The following is a 14,806-nucleotide window of genomic DNA, read 5'->3' on the forward strand; positions in this document are numbered from 1 at the left end:
CACAGTGACCTCCAAGGTCCTAGCTCATCAAAAATTAGCAACATAGTTCAGTCTGGATCCTCCACAATTATTAGCCTCTAGTGTTGGTCAATGAAAGATATGTTTCCACCAAAGCCTCATTCCATGTCGCCACTAGCTCAGGACACAAAGGTCATCGTTGCTGGTACTTCAGAATACATTTTTCTAGAACTACTCCAAATTAATTTTTCTTGAAGTATTTCACGAAGTATGCTTCTGAAATTACATAAACTTAACCTCTGTTGGCATGGTCCCATCATGCACGCACATTCTATGACTTGCCGCCAAACTCCGCTTAGCATGCAATTAGTCCTATACTCCAAAATATACTCCTTAGAAACCTCTTTATTAGAACCCCTCGACATACTGGGCCATCTCCATGGTTTCGTATGTTTCACACAGTCACCATCTCCGTTTCATCTCCATCTTCTTCCCTTCACAATCACCACCAACCCATGCTCTTCTGAAATTACCTCAACTTAACTTGGGAGATACAATAATGCATGCACACTCAACCACTTTCCCACACATCCCTTCCATAATCCGAAGTATATTTTTCTGAAATTACTTCGCCTGGGATTCTCAAAAGTACAAGGCCAGCCCCATAACTCTGCATGCTATACCCAGCCAACATCCTCGCTTTATCGCCATCTTCTACACCGTTTGATTGTCGCCAACAATCCAAAATATTCTGCTAAAATTACCTCAACTTAACCTATGCTAATATGATTCAATCACGCAAGTACATCTAGCTACTTGCAAATAACTTTCAACCTCACCAACCCATTCCAAATGCCATGGAACACACTTTTCAAATTACTTGAACTTAACCTTTATTAACTAGGCCATCTCCATGGTCTCATCAAAACCTTTCATATGTGTGAGAGACTGCGAAAATCAGGTGCTCTAAAAAAAAAAAAAGATTTGGGTGTTTTAAGGCACCTTTTTTTTTGGGTAAGTAGTGTGGAGTTGCCACTTATTTTATTTATACAAAAAAAAAAAAAAAAGCAAATTTACATGATTGAAATGCTTCATTGTCATTGATTAAATAAAAATAAATACAAGCTTGATAAATTGAATCGTACAAGAATTTGAGTCCTAGTTACAATCTACCAAAAGAATATATGGCTTTTTTTCCTAGTTACAATCTACCCAAAAATAAAAGAAAGACAAGGCATAGATCTACCTATCCAAGAGAACTAAATTTGGAGGTTAGGTTACAGAATGAGAAGGTGTTAGGCACCCATTCCGCCCAGACAAAGTCTGGTCTTCTAGACTTGAATGACCAATATACCCTTTTTGCATGATGTGAATGATATGTTGAATATAACACACTTAACCAAAATTGACTCACATAAATCTATCTTATGAATGTATCATCTTTTTAGAAAAATTCAAATCTATTTTTATGGATAAAAAAAATTGATTTGATTTATTTAAAAAAGAAGACAGATCTGTTTTTGTGTGGATAAAAAATAGTTTTGTAAAGAAAATCAGATTTGTTTTTATATAAAGAAAGAATAAGGTTTTTGTAAAAAATATCAGATCTGTTTTTGGGAAAAATTAAAAAAGGTGATTTTATTAAGAAAAATCAGATCTGTTTTGAATAGTTTAAAAAAAAAAAAAAAAAAAGAGAGATTTTTGGTTTATATGTAAAAAAAATCAGATCTGTTGTTGAACATAAAATAGAAAAACTTTTTGAAAGTGGACTCAAAGTCATGAGATAAAATTATTTTACTTGCATCGCATGTTATGAAAAAGAAGAGACTTCAATTTAATTTTTAATTTCTTCTTTTAAATCCCAAAATATGCAATTGAGTCAAAGAAAATTTTTTTTTCTAAGAGAATTAGATCTGTATTTAATGAAAATACAGATCAGTTTTATCTGTTTAAAAATCCAGATATGTATTTAATGAAAATACAGATCGGTTTTATGGGTTTAAAAAATCAGATCTGCATTTAATGAAAATGCAGATCAGTTTTTGGAGTTAAAAAATCAGATTTGAAAAATTAAGATTTGTTTTATGTGTTAAAAAAAAGAATTTTTGATAGCAGATTTTTGAGACTCAAAAGAAAAATCATAACAACAAAATATAGCAAGAACATGCTTTAAAGAAAAGTTTAACAACACATGTAAACAACATCAGAAATCAAAATAATTAAAACATCCTAAACCTATTCATGCATCATCAAGTAGAATTAATAAAAAGGAACAGAAAAAGAAAAGAAATACTACCTCTTGAATGAGCGTGCTCTTCTTAGTAGTGAAGGAATATTTTAGGGTTCAAAGAAATTTATTCAATTCTCTTTGAAACCTATAATATTTTGCTTACAGAAAAAAAAAATTCCTAAGGTCAAAGCGTCTAGAACATCTTTAACATAAGAGAGAAAATAGAAGGAGAGAAGAATCAGAAAGAGGGGAGTCGAGAGTGTGAAAAAGTGTGCTGAATTCTGAGATGCAACCTCTATTTATAGAGGCTGGGATGTTTGAAAAATTAGCTAAATGATTAGAATACAAACTGGGACGCGTCCTTATCTCTAAAAGATCGAAAAGGATGAGTTTTATCTTCATCCAAGTGCCTTCGGGCTTGTCGACACCCGAGCCTCGAATGGCTGGAGAATTGCCGGGCCTTCGTTCGACCACTTGTCGTGGCAATGCTCCGGTGCGCGCAAGGCCTGTTGGAGGCCCCTCTCGATAATGGTGTGGTTCGCGTGGAGCGTTGGGTGCTCTCTCTCTCACTCAGGGGAGGAAGGCAGGTCTACCTTTGGAGGTGTGGCAGGAATCTTGGCCAAATTTTAGGTGAATACCAAAGGTAAGTGAAGTCGCCACCAATCATTGGGTTTTTCTAAGGTGTGATTGGTCACTTGTTTCTAGTTAATTTTATTACCAACCCTAGGCTAAGAAAAATGGCATTTTTCCTAATCTAATGTGGATGGTAAAAAATCTTGATTCTTGAGTTCGAAAGTTTCGTTACGTGTGGGGAAGGTGTTAGGCATCCCGCAATGCCTGTCCAAAGACAGTCCTTTGTTTTGATAAAACCTTAATTTTCGAGATTGGCAATAAAAATTAAAAAAAAAAAAAAAAAAAACATGATTTTGGCATTGCCTTTTGGGGCTTTACATGCATGGAGGAGCTTTGAAGTTTGGCTTTTGAATGGGTGTGGTCCCAATCTATGCTTTCCTAAGGCATTTGGGCAAAGTACCAGATTTCCACGGTGAAAATCTGGTGATGTGTCACCTTACTTTCACGGTGGAAATTAGGCATCGCTTTGCCTTAGGTGACATGGATTGTGACAATCACAACGGAAGGGGCGAGCAGGTATATATATACATACATCATGCACAATGCAAGCACACAGAGCAGGAAAGTAAATTCTTACATCCCTAGAGCATGACCTAAAATATAGGTGCAGGAAAGTAAACAGGGGTACATGGCGTGATTTACCTAATACAACCCATCTAAGAGAGAAAGGAGGGAGGAAGGAAATGGGTTTAAAAGAGTACATAACCAAATAGGGGAGGCTAGACCCCTAAATCTACTGAACATAGCCGCTTGGCTTATATCCACATGCTCACATCCTTGCCTCTTTTGCTTGCGCTTGGGAGACCGTGCCCTAGTACCATGCGTCCTTGCTCCATGTGTGTACATGTAAAGGCAAAGACAAAAAACCAGTAGACAAGCAATGGAAGGAAAAGATGCAAAGAGCATATGAAAGAGGCATAAAGCAGATAAGCATGATAGACATGGCAAGTAAAGAAACAAGAAAGCATGTAAACAAGCAAGAAGGCAAACAGGGAAGAAAGCAAACAAAAGGTGGTGTCCACGAAGGACAAATGTAGGTTTGGATCGAATGTCCATAACTTCATTGTGTTGAAGCATGGAAGACACACTAGCAAGCAAGACTTATGCATGGACATGTGAGCAAGCGTGTAATGATGCATAGAACGCCAACGGGTGGCACAAACAAGCATGGTAAGCATAGCATCGCGTGGATCAGAAAAGGGAAGGGTACACATGGAGCAACTCAACATCCGGAGATGCCTCCCAAATGGTTACATCCGAACAAGGCCTTATGGGCGTCAGATGTAACTACACAAGGTCAATCCTGCGAAGGGCGCCAAACATGGCAATGCGTAGAACTAGAGAGGCTAACACGAGCATAAAGCATAGACGCAAGCAAGCATAGGCGTGCAAATAGGAATGATCCAAACCCTTTGATTAGGGCCTTGGTGTATGGACGATGACAAAGACCATAGGCTCTAGATCGGGTCCTAACCATTAGGCCAAAACACAAAAAAATGCGATAAAAGGAACAAAAAGGCTACAATAGCACATGACATGACAAACAAGGTCTAGGCCTAAGCACATAAACATGGTGTGAAGCACGCAAGCACATAGATGATGGCATAAAGCATGTAGAACACATCGATCTAAGCATGTAAATACATCGATCTACGCATATAAGCATGGAGATATGCATGTAGGCATGTGAATGTACATCTAAGCATGTGGATGTAAGCATAAAAACATGGAAGAACACAAATCCAAGCACACAAGCATGTGAAGGCATAGACATAGGCATAGGAGCATAGAAGATGCATACAAACATGTAGATCTAAGCAAGGCATAGCTGTAGACATGATATTAAGCATGTGGGCATGTAGACCCAAACATCAACACATAAGAAAGAAGGATCTAAACATGGCATAAAGCATAAAGCATGAAGAAAAGGCAACTAGCACATGAACAATCATGGAAGCATATGGAAATAAACCAAAAAATATGCTAGAAGCAAAATAAAGCAAAGAGCATGCTAGATAAAGCAATAAATCATGTTATTAAGGCAAGAGAAAGCAAGATAAAAGCTACATCCATACCCCTTAAACCTTAAATCTAAGGTATGGAACCAAGGAGAGGAAGATAGAGGGCATGAAGACTACCTCGTATTTTTTGTGAAGAGAAGAATCAAGAGACTTTGATGTGTTTTTTGTGTTTGGGAGAGAGGAGAAAAGCTCAAAATTCGTACAGGCAGAGAGCAAGCAGCCAAGATGTCTCTTTTTTTTGTCTAGAGGTGCCTAGGGCCTTTTATAACCCCAGCACGAATTACGAGGTGGTGGCCCTTAGTCTTGGATGAGGTTGATCTTGACACCCCTGGAAAGATCTTGACTTCCAGTATCTAAAAAGGTATGGAACTCGAAAATCCAATGGTCGGATAAGAAGTTATGGCTCCGGGAAGTTAATGGTGCATCGATCGGTGCGTTGACCCGGTTTTCATGATATCTCGGCCGTTCTAAATGGTGCATCAATCGGTGCGTTGACTCGGTTTTCATGATATCTCGGCTGTTCTAACTCCGATTTCGACCCATGTGTAGTCGTTGGAATGAGAATTGGATAATCTTCGCAATGGCATTAGATTCAACCCATTCTAACAGCTAGATCAAAATAAGGGTTTTTGGGGCCCACCTAGGGTTGATTAGGGCTGTAAAACTATGAAAAGTGATATTTTGAGGGGATTTTGATCTTGTTTGACTTTCGGCCAACCTAGGGTTGATTAGGGCTGTTTTGGTCATTTTGGCTAAAAGAGGCACTTTGAGTGCTCCGGTGTAGGGTTGACTAGGGTTGACTTGGGGCATTTTGGTTGTTTTGGTCATTTTTAAATACTCCAAAAAGTCTTGATTATCCGTAATTTTGTAGCATATTGTATGGTAAAGATGGTAACCATAACATGGAGTGAGAATTTATCGAAAACAAGAAGGTCCTTAGAGAATAAATTGAGTTTGCCAAAGATTTTGTGATAAGAATTGAATTTAGTAGCCCATTCCCAAAACTTACCAAGCAATGACATTTGCTCCACTTTGATCATCAAAACCTATAACTACATATAAAAACGGAAGATTACTCCTGCACTTCATTTATTTATTTTTTCTTTCTTTCTTTGAAACAGCTTGGTTGCTGTTATATGGACATCCACAGTTACACCCTCTTAATCACACGTTTTCTCTTCTTCCATTAAACTGTTAACCATACACTCTCCATTCCACCTTATCTTCTTCACAGAAATGCTAGTTTCTGCATAGTGCAGACTCTATGTACTTTTCGATCACTAAGCCAAAGTCCTCAAGGCTCAATCCCACACACGAAGAATTATTTATTTATTTATTAATGGGGGTAGAAACGAGGGTATTATTTATATTTATAAGGGTCTGTTTGTGGAAACTTTATCATGTCCAATAATTCTTATCTGTTTCTAGATGTACTTGATAAAATTACTCTTCTTGGTTGAACTAGTGACCAGTGATATGGCCACATGAATGAATTCATGTATGATGCAGTTCCATTAAAAACATGAGTGTTTCTGTTTGGTGTCAGTTAAAATGTTTTATGCTACTATAGCCTGTACTTAAATTTTGGTATTCCAGTTTCACGTTGATGCTACATGCCACCCATGTTTGGTATTATGCGTTTTTATACTGTGGACTATTACACAAAAACCTCTACCCTTCTTTCTCTCTCTCTCTCTCTACCTGCCCCCCCACCACCCCCCCCTCTCTTGGGGGTGGGGGAAGAAGAAAGACACATTTAATAATAGAACATTTTCCTATTTGATGCAGATTCATGCTGTTGTGAAGAAATATGACATTCTTTTTATAGCAGATGAGGTACTTTCTGTCTTTCTTATTTCCATTTATGTGATGAGCATGGTATTCATTGTTTGTATTCTAATATATAAGGCTTGCTTTCTTCATATTTGTTTATCTTAGGTAATTTGTGCGTTTGGAAGGCTGGGCACAATGTACGGGTGTGACAAGTACAACATAAAACCAGACCTTGTGTCTCTTGCAAAGGTAGAGTTGGACTATAGTTAAACTCATGGATTGCTTCTTCATCTCTTTTGATTACAAGCGTCTTCACATCTTGATACAAAGTACATTCCCTTGGTATGTGTGGAACTTTTCAGGCCCTTTCTTCTGCTTATTTGCCCATTGGAGCTGTACTTGTGAGCCCTGAAGTATCAGATGTCATACATTCTCAAAGCAGCGAACTTGGAAAATTGGTTAACACTCCTAAATAAGTATCTTGAATTAGTACTTATTTAGTATTCTAACCTGATATCCTTTCTCTCAGGTAGTTTTCTCGTGGATTTACTTATTCTGGACACCCCGTATCTTGTGCAGTTGCAATTGAAGCTCTTAAGATCTACAAGTTTGTTCCTTTCTTCTTTATGTCTGGAAAGTCTAAGAATAGAATTGCATGTCTAGGCTATAATAATTCAAACATAAAAGATCTTTTTTTTTTTCCTTTTTCTCAGAAAAATTGATTTCATGCTTTGTATAATGACTGAACATATGAGTAATTCTTTAAGATATTTAAAGGCAAAAGACAAAGGTGTTAGCTGATTACTTATCACATAATTTACCCTGTTTAAAGGTTTAGTTCTTAATTCAGATTAGACACTGCAGTGGAAAGTCCTCTAAGATGGACTGAGTTACATCGGATGGAGTTCCATCTTGGTCATATAATTATCCTTAATGTTCCTCAAGTGGTGGGTCATGACTTGTATATGCAGATATACTAGTGACATTTATCCACATATTTCTGGCTCAACAGTCGATAGTGATGCGACAGCACAGCCAAAATATTTTAGAATTCATTTTTTAGAATTTTGTATTCATCTCATGGAAGATTGGATTTTTTTAAACTTTTAGATTTGTGTTGAGATAGTGATTATCTTTTAGGTAGGATTAGTTCTAGATTGGCTCAGTTTTAGATAGAATTATATTTTATTCCTAAAAAGTCTATAAAATGGTGCTAGATAGTTGCATTTTGTAAAGACGATTGATTAATGAAATTTCAAATTGGAGATTTTCCAAAATTTTGGGTGTTGATTCCTAACACCTTAGGTATTGAGTTTTTTTGCTTGGTGCTGATTCTTAGGGTTATCTTTTGATTTTCCGTTCTTTTAACTTTCCTCTTGATTGTCCTGTATCACATAGTGGTCAATGTCCCCGACCACACAGATTGTGGATTATATTTGGTAGTGAGTGAAAGTTATCTAACTTCTTTGCAGGGAAAGAAATATTGTTGAGCAAGTAAAGAGCATTTCCCCTAAATTTCAGACAGTCCCATAATTGGGGAGGTACATGTTGTATCTTGAGTATTTTAATGGTTTGGTCAACGTGAGAATTTATGAGATATTGACTTTGTATAGCTCATTTGATTCCGCAGATACGGGGCAACTGGCTTAATACTTGGTACGGAGTTTGTAGATAACAAATCACCTAATGATCTGTTCCCTCCTGAGTGAGGCAAGTTCCATATTCCTTTTGTTTCATAAAGTTGACTGTATGGATATACTTGGTTTTTGAGGGGAATAAATTGTTTAGACTTTGGCCACATAATTCTATATTGTTCCTATCGTCAACTAGATCAGAAGCATTTAGTTGATTTGAACATGAAATCTTTCTTGTGTGTGATGGTCCTCAGGACCTGACTGGAGTTTTGCATATATGGTTGAGATAGACTAGCGTGCATCTGTTTTCTTTTGCCTAATATTTCTTTTATCCCCCTAATATGGTACTCTTTGATATTGCATATCTCAGGGATAGGTGCTTATTTTGGAGCACAGTGTGAGAAGCATGGAATGTTAGTACGTGCGTCAGGAGAAAATACAATGATGTCTCCTCCATTTATTATTACCCCGAAAGAAATTGATGAGGTAGGATCCAGAACTTTTGTTGATCTTATTAGACTATTTATAAGAAATAAGGAAAGTAATATAATTATTCTAATTTAAGACTGATTTAGAGAGAGAAGAAAGTTTACTAATGGTCATGGACCACTTAGGTTTTAAAAGTGAAATGTTAGGTCAGGCATTTTGTCCCCTGTAAGGCAAGGTGTAAGCATCAAAGTGAGAAGTGAAAGCATTCCAAATTTTAATTTTTAAACAAATTATAAAAAGTATTAAAAATAGGAAATTTTTTTGCTCCAAACATGTTTGGAGCCTTGGGCTCCAACTACCAATAGGAAGATAATACGTGGTAAGCATTTGACTCACTTGGTTGGTTGGGTTAAGTTAGTCGTGTGCATTGCACTTGACAAGGACTGTTGATGTCATTTTCTTATTGATGGTTGGGTTCAAACTTTGTCTTTAAAAATATATTAAAATGGTAAATAGTTAATAAATTATAAATATCAGCAAAAGCATTAATTTATTTAGACAATAAGCTAATACTAATACTACAAAATGAACACCATGGATAACTTGATCAAGAATACATTTAAATGGTATCTTGTTCTAAGATGGTTCACCAGAAATAAAACTGACACAAAAAATTGATTTATATTATTAACAGGTGTATAATTAAGAAGTTTAGAAGATTTGTTCTTGTGGTTTAAGAATTTTCTAAAAACTTTTGTGGTCCCACTTGGTTTATATGATTTTCAAGCAAAACTATGGATATACTTAGTTATATATATATATTGTTATTTTAATCTAAGATGAGACAAATTGTGGCACCTCCCTGATTATCAGCTGATAGAGCTAAAGACTGGAGGAAGCCAATAGAGATACGATCAGTAGCATTACAATCAGAAGTTCACTGGGCTAGGTTATGAACCATGCTTCTAGTGCATCTTGGAATTCCAATAATATTGCTAAAGTTTTCCTAAACAACTATACTTTTCACTTTTTAATTTATATATATGTATATTTTGCAGTTGCTGAGTAGACATTGCATTGCGACACATATTGCCTGTTTTCTTACATAAGACTTGTAGAAATTGGCGATTGATAAAGATTTCCATAGATGAAAAAAAGGAAAATTCATCTATGGATTATGTAAAATGCATATTCAATAACAAGTCTATATACTCAACAAATTTCACAATTTTTTTTTTCATAAATGTTGTGAACAATATTGTGAAATTTGTTGGGTTGTAGCATTGTTGCAAATTCTTCTTCTTGAGAGTTTGTATAAAGTGCATCATTATTTTTGGAGAAATCCTAATTAAACCGCTATCCACTATGATGGGGGGTTTGGAGCCTCTTGTTCATTAAATCCTGAAGTTCGAAATTTCAATCATTTTCAGTTAATAAGCATTTACGGGAAAGCATTGAAGGAACTCAAGTCTCAGCAGAAATAGGCCGTGGCTGCCTGACACTGACAATGACGAAATTCTTCTAGCTTCATGTAAAATAGAAGAATCTATGTGCTATTATGACTTGTAACTAAATAAAGCATCTGATTTGTTACATATTGTAGTAATTTATCTCAGATTTTTTCACTTCAACTTTTTCTTCCCTAAAATAGTGGTTTTTCAGATTAAGGTAATGGATCAGACAGCTGGGAAGATAATGTCTATAGCATATTGTATGGTAAAGATGGTAACCATAACATGGAGTGAGAATTTGTCGAAAACAAGGTGGTCCTCTGAGAATAAATTGAGTTTGCCAAAGATTTTGTGATAAGAATTGAATTTAGCAGCCCATTCCCAAAACTTACCAAGCAATGACATTTGCTCCACTCTGCTCATCAAAACCTATAACTACATATAAAAAGGGAGGATTACTCCTGCACTTTATTTATTTATTTTTTCTTTCTTTCTTTGAAACAGCTTGGTTGCTGTTATATGGATTCCCACAGTTACACACTCTTAATCACACGTTTTCTCTTCTTCCAATAAACTGTTAACCTTACACTCTCCATTCCACCTTATCTTCTTCACAGAAATGGTAGTTTCTGCGTAGCGCAGACTCTATGTACTTTTCGATCACTAAGCCTAAGCCCTTAAGGTTCAATCCCATACACGAAGAATTACTTATTTATTTATTTACGGGGGTAGAAAAGGGGGTATTACTTATATTTATAAGAGCTTCTAGGGAATTCTAGCATTTTGCCCTTACTTTTTAAAAAATTTAGGTTTATGTCCATGTTTTGAAACTCGATTTTAATAAAATCGAGTTTCAATCTAAAAAAAATCAAGTTATTCCTATCAAACTTAAAAAAAAAAAAAAAAAAAAAAAACCCTTGCATAGAACTCGAGTTCCATTTAAAACACCACTATAGGACTCCTAGGACTCCTTGAACGCAGCTATAGGTATGGAACTCGAGCTCCATGAACTCGAGTTCCATGCATTTTTTTTTAAAAGTTTGATCGCCCCATACCTATAGCTGCGATCAGGGAGTCTAATAGTGGCGTTTTAAATGGAACTCGAGCTCTATGAACTCGAGTTCCATGCAAGTTTTTTTTTTTTTTTTTTTTTTTTTTTTTTTTTTTTTTTTTTTTTTTTTAAGTTTGATTGTCCCATACTCGATTTTCTACAAATCGAGTTTTACATTGAAACTCAATTTTGAGAAAATCGAGTTTCAAAACAAAGGCATGGACCTAAATAGTTTCAAAACAGGAATATATTTCTAAATTTTTTAAAAAAATAAGGGCAAAATGCTAGAATCCCCAGAACTTCTATACAAAATTACCGGTCCAAGGAACGTAATTAAATTTTTTTTATTATAGAGTTTTAACTTATGGCGTTTGTTTTTTATGATAGTTCTTTATCATCAGACTAAGACATCAATAAGTTTTTGGTATAGGTAGAAATTGAATCTCAGTTCTTTTATTCAACAATCAGAGATTTTACCAATTGAACTAACTAGAATCCATCACGGTATATAACCTAAGAGTCCGTTGGTCGGAAGGGTTAAAAAGAGGAAAGTGATAGGCCAAGAATGTATTAACCCCTTGTGATGAATTAACAAATTAATTAGCCAAGTTAATTAATTAATTCAATTAGCATGCAATACGTGTGGTAGCATAAACAAATCACTAACTAAGTTAAAGTGCAGTGGAAAATAAATTGACACGGTGATTTGTTTACGAATGGGGAAAACCTACACGGTAAAAATCCCATTGGGTGATTTTAAGGTCACCACTCCCGAGGATCCACTATTATCACAATAAACAATTACAAGTAAAGGAATCCCAGTACCTTATACCAACCTACAGTTGAACCCTTACCCCAATACCCAATTGAACTTGTTCTGTAGTAACAATCTCTCCTTTTAATGCACGGCTCCCAGTAAGTGACTAACCAATCGATGCACAGATCCCAGTACGTGGCTTACTCACCAACCTGAGAAGAATGTTGGTTGCAAAGTTCTTCAATTCATCAACATGATGAAAATCACGAAGCTTCTTGGTTACAAAACCCTACGGTCTACAAACACAGCAGCTTCTTGAATAGAAAGATGAACTAGGGCATATGTCTTCGGTTCACAATATGCTTGTGAAAAACTTTTGCATTGAGTTTCCATCAGCTGTAACAGCCCTTAAAACAATTCTTATATATGTTTAGGGTTGTGAGAAAAAAAAGCCTAAACATATATTCACGGACTGGAGTGAAATTAGATCTGAAAAACTGATTTTCATAAACCTCGACAGATACCTTATCTATCGAGCAGCTGTCGAGCCTCGGGCTGAAACAGCTTTTTAAACCTTGATAGATACTAGCTATCGAGTTTTAAAATCCAGCACTTCTTTTGTTTTTTTTTTTTTTGATAGACTTACACGGCTTTAACACTTGAAACCTTATTCCTTGAAGTATTAAACACATTTTAGATCTACCCAATTACAAGTAAAGTGCGTTTTGTCAAAGGATTAGCCAATTCTATATTGACATATGTTCCTAACATGATTCACATATGTCCTAACAATCTCCTCCTTTGGCAATCCATGACAAAACCATAACAAACAAATGAACATATGAGAGAAGTCATATAAATCACTCAACTCATACTCACTTGTTGAATACAATAAAATCTATCCTAACACAAACTCTCGAAAAACTTTACAAGAAGAGAGTTTATGGCAAGATGACTTTGACAACCTGTATTTCTGAAACACTTTAAACAAAACTCATCACAGCATCTTAGTGTGAAACAGAAATATAAAAGATTGCATACAATTAATAAGAAGCATGTGCATAAAGAGAGAAAAGAAACAACACATGTAAAGATAGGTGAAAGAACTATAATAACAACCTCATCATATATATAACATCATAAGTACAAGGTTTGCTATCACAATGTAAGAACAATGTATCTCTAAAAGAAGAAAAGAAAAAAAATACGTAAGTCCTCACTACATCCCTAAAAAAAATATAGACACTCCCCTTAACAAAAATATCCTATGCTAACTCTCCCCCTATGTATATAACTACTCTCATATCAAAACTATTTTCCCCTTTTTGTCACGAGTGACAAAGGGTAAGTACATCAAGTAGACATCTCATCATCACTGGGCGAGTTAGCATCCTCATCCTCATCATCATCATCATCATCGTCGTCAAAGTCACCATGATCGTCCTCGTCCTTAGATGCCTCAGGAGAAGGAGAGGGAGACTCTACAAAGCCACCAAGGCGAGCTTGCCGTCGAGCAATACGGTTGACAGGGGTGTTCACCTGACACAACTTATCACTGAGTGTGTCAAGGTGAGCATCCATGCGCTGTAGCTATGCCATGACTGCGAGGGTCACACCACCCGCCAATGAAGAAGGTGCAAATGTGGAAGGTGCAAATGTGGAAGGAGCAAAAGAAGCTGGAGGAGTCGCTGTCTCGGTTTATGGTTGCCTCGGTCGAAGCTAAGCCTCACTTTGTCGTACGATAGCAGCATCTATGGCACATATAATGGAGAAGTGTGTAGACTCTGGATAGGAGACGGAAAAATGGCGAAGGATCCGTGTGATAGCCAAAGGAAAAATGAGCTTATCACGGGTCGTCGTATCCTTATAGACATCTATAAGGGATAGAATAAAGTGAGAAGGGAAGTCAATAGAAATGTCCTCTAAGAGGGATAACAAAAATCGAGCACGAGACTCTGTGATGGAGTTATAGTGATACAAAGGATGAAGAATGAATATCATCACCATGTTAAGGAATCTCGGACCTTTTGCAAAGCCCGAGCAAGGGGTGTTTTGATGGTCACCCCAAAATGAAGGTGTCTTACAAAAGAGAGACGAGAGTTCGTCTTTAGACATAGTCTTAAGACGCTCGCAACTAGGGTAGTCAGGATGCGCTACCCTAGGAACATGTAGTACCTTGGATATAAGATCTGGAGTAACTACTATGCGCGTACCTCAAACATTAGTGACAAACTGAGGTACTGAAGTATCAACTCCGTGCATGTTGGAGTAAAACTCTTGTATGATCACGGAGGGGCATGTGACTGGGATGCCACACAGTGACTCCCAACCCTGATTGTAGATGACAGTGGGAAGGTCAGTATCGAAAAAATGCCTTATCGAAAGAAGTTCTCGAAAAAGTCCTTACGAGCTTTATCATCACGGAACTGTACATGAGAAAGAGTGGGATCAGAGGGAGAAGAAGAGGATGCCCCGAAAAGAAGAGGGTTCTAGGACAGAGTAGATTTGCGTTTAGGTGCCATAGAGCAAGCTAACGCAAGAGAGAGAAAGAGAGAGAGAGAGAGAGAGAGAGAGAGAGAAACACAGAAAAGCACCAAAGAACATCAATATATAAGAATATAAAGAATTGAAGGTACGTATACATGAAAAATGCATGAACATGTGACATGCAAACTTAAATACATCATGGGCTCAGCCCAATCTAAACCTAATAGCACACAGTCATTCAACATATATATCACACATCTATAATGCATGAAAATAAAGTTATAATGCAAATGTGATGCAATGCATGAACATTTAAGATCATTTAAACATAACCCAACCCAAAAATTTCACCAAAACTTCATCAATTTTGAAAAACCCCAAA

General features: G+C 36.4%; 1 long non-coding RNA gene across 1 annotated transcript; it reads left to right on the forward strand.

Moving 5' to 3' along the window:
* Window positions 1-6,575: 6,575 nt before the first annotated feature.
* LOC126721094 (uncharacterized) lies at window positions 6,576-8,138 on the forward strand. The gene is made up of 4 exons (XR_007653806.1): window positions 6,576-6,678; window positions 6,781-6,864; window positions 6,978-7,222; window positions 8,088-8,138. It is a non-coding gene; the product is annotated as an uncharacterized LOC126721094 (long non-coding RNA).
* The last annotated feature ends 6,668 nt before the right edge of the window (window positions 8,139-14,806 follow it).

Source organism: Quercus robur, chromosome 4 (genome assembly GCF_932294415.1).
Source record: "Quercus robur chromosome 4, dhQueRobu3.1, whole genome shotgun sequence".
In the NCBI taxonomy this organism is placed as follows: domain Eukaryota; kingdom Viridiplantae; phylum Streptophyta; class Magnoliopsida; order Fagales; family Fagaceae; genus Quercus; species Quercus robur.